Source organism: Oreochromis niloticus, linkage group LG17, assembly GCF_001858045.2.
Source record: "Oreochromis niloticus isolate F11D_XX linkage group LG17, O_niloticus_UMD_NMBU, whole genome shotgun sequence".
In the NCBI taxonomy this organism is placed as follows: Eukaryota; Metazoa; Chordata; class Actinopteri; order Cichliformes; family Cichlidae; genus Oreochromis; species Oreochromis niloticus.
Genome location: NC_031981.2, coordinates 21058480 through 21063411, shown reverse-complemented (window position 1 = coordinate 21063411; position 4932 = coordinate 21058480). Strand labels below are relative to the sequence as shown.

At 40.0% G+C, this 4932-nt stretch overlaps 2 long non-coding RNA genes across 2 annotated transcripts; one reads left to right on the top strand and one right to left on the bottom strand.

Annotated features, from left to right (window-relative positions):
* Positions 1-216: 216 nt before the first annotated feature.
* On the bottom strand, positions 217-3022 carry LOC112842582 (uncharacterized). Its single transcript, XR_003214407.1, has 3 exons — positions 2622-3022; positions 797-876; positions 217-414 (listed from the first exon to the last, which is right to left on the bottom strand). It is a non-coding gene; the product is annotated as an uncharacterized LOC112842582 (long non-coding RNA).
* Positions 3023-3191: 169 nt separating this feature from the next.
* Positions 3192-4422, top strand: LOC109195005 (uncharacterized). Its single transcript, XR_003214393.1, has 2 exons — positions 3192-3689; positions 4107-4422. It is a non-coding gene; the product is annotated as an uncharacterized LOC109195005 (long non-coding RNA).
* The last annotated feature ends 510 nt before the right edge of the window (positions 4423-4932 follow it).

The window sequence follows — 4932 nt, the reverse complement described above, 5'->3', positions numbered from 1 at the left end:
TGGTGAGTGTGGCTGACAATCTACACAGGAACAGGCAAAGAAGGAAAGGCAGTCCAAAAATGACTTCAAGAAAAGAGCAACACTGGTAAAGAAAAAGCTCAGTGGAAATAGGAATTCACAAGAATGCAAACCTGGAATAATCAGCAGGAAGCAGGAAAGTACCCTTACAGGTCACTTTATTAGGTACGCCATGCTAATATCAGGTTGGATGTCTTTTTGCCTTCAGAGCTGCCATAATTCTTCATGGCTCAGATTCAGCAAAGTGCTAGAAACATTCCTCTGTTCCACAACGTCCGAGTAGATTGAATTCATTGTCATGTTCAAGACACCAGGATTTGTGTCGAGATACATTATCCTGCAGTGCCAAGTGTGGTCTTCTGCTCCTTTAGCCCATCTGCTTCACCGTTTGATGTGCTATGAATTAAGAGATTATAATAAATGAATGTCTTCCTATCAGCTCAAAGAAGTCATGCCATTCTCCCCTGACCTCTGGCATTTCCTTCACTTGATATTTTCCCTCTGCGAGCCTTACAGATGGTTGTGTGGGAAAATCCCAGCAGATCAGTAGCTTCTGAAATGCTCAGACCAGCCAGTCTTTTTTAGTTTGTCACAAAAAAGACAGACATGGGAATAAAACTATAACTGCAGAAGACAAGGTAGAAGCAAAGATGGTAGAGAGCAGACAATGAAGGGAGATCAACAGGGAAAGGAGGTGGAGAGAAAAGAGATGAATCAGTAGAAGAATAGACAAAAATGATGGAAGTATTTGCAGAACAGTAACAAAGAAACAGCTCACCTAGGAGATGTGCAGGAGGGATCCTGATTAGATGATCAGCTGGGTCATTTGAAAAAGGTATCCAGACATTTGTTAAAAGCCTGGAGAAAAGTCAGAGCATGATGAAAATCAGTAGCATTCATTATCTGGGAGCCATGGATGCCACTGACACTCTGTCATAACAATTGATATGGGTACATTAACATTAACATTAAGTCTGGACTGATGACACTGGCTGCAGATGGAAAACAGGAGGAAGGGAGGCAAAAAGATTGTATTTGTCAAAGAAAACTTTGGCAATTATTTTCTTCATGTGTAACATGATGATTTATGTAACACTGTCTGCCTTCACCTCCTCTTTCTTTTTCATCTTCTCCATTTCATAATTGCTTTGGTTTAATACCCTCATCCCGTCAGAATCAATTAGCCATGTCCTCTTCAAGTCTCCAAAACATGTTCCTCCATAGTCTTACTGTCTGTGTTCACATTAATTGTTCTGAAATAAATTCACCTTAATTCAGAGCATCTGAGTTTGTCTAGAACATCTCCTTACATCGTTTACACTCCAGTGAGACAAACAGCCTAAAGAGGCTTTTATTGACTGGACTGTGATGTGATAAACAGGATGCTAAACGTGTGACGGTGAGGCTATTTCAATATTATGTTTGGGGGTATGCAACTGAAATGATTGGGAGGGGATGTCGGCTTCTATGCTCCTACAACACATCGCATTGATTTTTCGTTTTAGCTGTGAGACCCATGTGTTTTCAGACAAATTTTAATTTAGCTGAATAGGTGAATGAATTTATGAACAGGGAGACCTGAAGAGGTGTGTTATACATAAGACCCAGCAGGATAGTGGTGTGTACACATTGTACACTTCGTGCACAATTATTAGGCAAGTTGTATTTTTGAGGATTAATTTCATTATGGATCAAGGACGGTGCTCTCGGTCAATCCAAAATGTTAATGAACCTAAACCTAAATTTTTAAGAATGTGAAAGTGAAGTTTTGTCTTTAAGAGAATATATATATTTATGTGCAGAATTATTATGCAACTAATTGAAACGAACATTTTCCCATCTCACTAGTTTATTTGCAAATGTTAAAGTGAGAATAATAAAACAACTCAAAATGTACATTATGTACATTTCTGACATGTCAAAAAAAAATATCAGTGACCAATATAGCCACCCTTCTTTTCAATAACTGTCACAAGCCTTCCATTCATGGAGTCTGTCAGTTTCTTGATCTGATGATGATCAACTTTTTGTGCAGCAGCAACCACAGCCTCCCAGACACTGTTCAGAGAGGCGTACTGTTTTCCTACACTGTAAATCTCCCATTTAAGCAAGGCCCACAGGTTCTCAATAGGGTTTAGGTCAGGGGAGGAAGGGGGCCATGTCATTATCTTTTCATTCTTAAGGCCTTTACTGGCTAGCCATGCAGTGGAGTACTTCGATGCAGAAGATGGAGTATTGTCCTGCATAAAAGTCATGGTCTTCTTAAAAGACTTTTTCCTGTACCACTGCTTGAAGAAAGTGTCTTCTAAAAACTGGCAGTAGGTTTTGGAGTTGATTTTCAGACCATCTTCAACCCGAAAAGGTCCAACCAGCTCATCTTTAATAATACCAGCCCACACCAGTACCCCACCTTGCTGGTGTCTGAGTCAAAGTGGAGCTCTGTGTCCATTACTGATCCATCCATCTGGTCCATCAGGAGTCACTCTCATCTCATCAGTCCATAACACCTTTGAAAAATCTGTCTTCAGATATTTCTTGGCCCAGCCTTGACGTTTCAACTCGTGTGTTTTGTTCAGTGGTGGTTGGGTTTTAGCCTTCCTTACCTTGGCCATGTCTCTAAGCACTGAACACCTTGTACTTCTGGACACTCTGGGTAGGTTGCAGTTCAGGAATATGGCAGCACTGGAGAATAATGGGTTCCTGGTAGCTTCATGTTTGATTCTTTTCAAATCTTTGGCAGTTAACTTGTGTCTTTTTTTCTCAATACGTTTCGTGCGACCCTGTTGGCTATTTCCAACAAAACATTTGATGGTTCTATGGTCACGCCCCAATATCTTCGCAATTTCAAGAGTGCTGCATCCTTCTGAAATACTTTTTACAATTTGATAATTGACTTTTCAGAGTCCATTAAATCTCTTTTTTGCCCATTTTGCCTGAGGGAGAGAAGCTGCCTAATAATTATGCACACCTTTATATAGAGTGTTGATCTCCTTAGGCCACACCCTCACTCGTTACGCAAATACAGATCACCTGATATACTTAAATCCAATAAGCACTCAAGTTTATACAGCTTGAAGTTGGAAAATATGCGTAAAAATTACACCCACTTGCCTAACAATTGTGCACACAGTGTATACCCAGTGCTTGGCAGGGAGATATTTCTGTTGGGTCATTCTTACTATTCGGTGCCATTTGAGTCCTAATGACATAATATGGTATATTTAGTGTAAAACTTGTCTAATGCTTATTTCTAAACCATTTTCTTGTATGTTTAACCCCCCTCTACCATAGAACACATTGATATATACACAGGATAAATACATTAAAAGTAAATTACTTTTATTTTAGCACAAGTCACTAAAGTACTATGTCCCCAGTCATGCTTGCTCGACTTCAGTTACAAATATAACTTAAAAAAAAAAAAAAAAATCTAGATTTTTCATCATTTCTGGATTGGCTTATTTCTAATGTTCCTCATCAAATGTTCTTTTTTATTATTAATGCATGTTTAATACTTAAAATCTTTAAAAAATGTTGTGTCCCTGAATCAACTGTCACCCCTGTTACTCTGATAAGAATTCCATAGAACACATCACCTGATTATTCTTTTAGTCACATGACACTCCCGGATGTAACATATTTTGGAGGGAAAACTTTCAAGAAGAAGACGAGTAAGTACCACTCTTTAATCAACCCTTTTTTCAATGTTTTAGCAAGATTTTGTAATGTGGCAAAGCATAACACGTCCAACCTGTTACGCTTATTAATAGTGGAAACAATTTTTTTTTTTGTAATTTTTATAATATGGCTAATAAACATGTTAAAAATGGTTCTTAGTGGTCACCATGTACTAGCTTGTTGTTCATCATACTAGTAGTAATGGCTAAGTTTAGCATAAAATCTCCCCCCTGTTACCGTCACCCCTGTTATTGCTATGCACTGTAACAGGGGGGACACATGGTAACAGGGGGGACGTAAGATGATAGAAGTTTAGTGTTTAGGGTTATTTATACAAGTGTGTATTGGTAATTATTATTAACCTGTATATATATACTTTTAGAAGATTTTGAATAGTATACATTTTTCAGGGAATGGCACCAATGTCTGCTGCGGAGAAGCAGCGGCGCTACCGAGCACGTCGTGATGCTGACCCTGAGAGAAGACAGATATATCTCAATAAAGAGAAAGAGAAGTGGAGAAAGGACAGAGAGGAAGGGAAAAAAAAGAAAGTGGCAGATCTCAGTGAACGACAGAAGAGAGCACAGAGAAAGCAGTGGCGAGAAAGGAAAAGAAAGCAGAGGGCTAGTGCCAAAGGCAGGACAGAATTTGAGGCTATGAATACTCCTCCCCTAAGTCCAGAATATTCCCTAGAGCCAGAAAATGCCCCGCAACCAGGACCCTCAAGGTTAGAAGAAGAGTTGACAGTTCAGTGAGAACTACTCCTGTAAGTATTCTCAAGAAGTACAAGCAGTCCACTTCGGAGGGTCACACCAGCAGGCAACCCTACATACTGGAGTACTGTACACTGCAGCTGAACAGTCACCAGTAACATTCTGCTCTATCTCACCTTCCAGGTGGCATGATCCCCCTGCGATATGGGCCCATCTTGACCCTGTGTTAGACATGATCAGAGAAAGATACCCTCTTATCAAACACCTCCATGTCTTCAGCGATGGTCCAGCTACACAATACAAACAAAAGGGCAACTTTTACCTGCTCTCAAAAGAGCCATTCAAAAAAGGGTTCAAAAACATCAGCTGGAACTTTTTTGAGGCCAGCCATGGAAAGGGGGCTCCAGATGGTATTGGAGCCACCCTTAAAAGGTCAGCTGACACAATTGTCCGCCATGGAGGAGATATCCCCAACGCAGAAGCTATGTTTCACAAGCTGAGAGACATGGGCACTTCAGTGGAA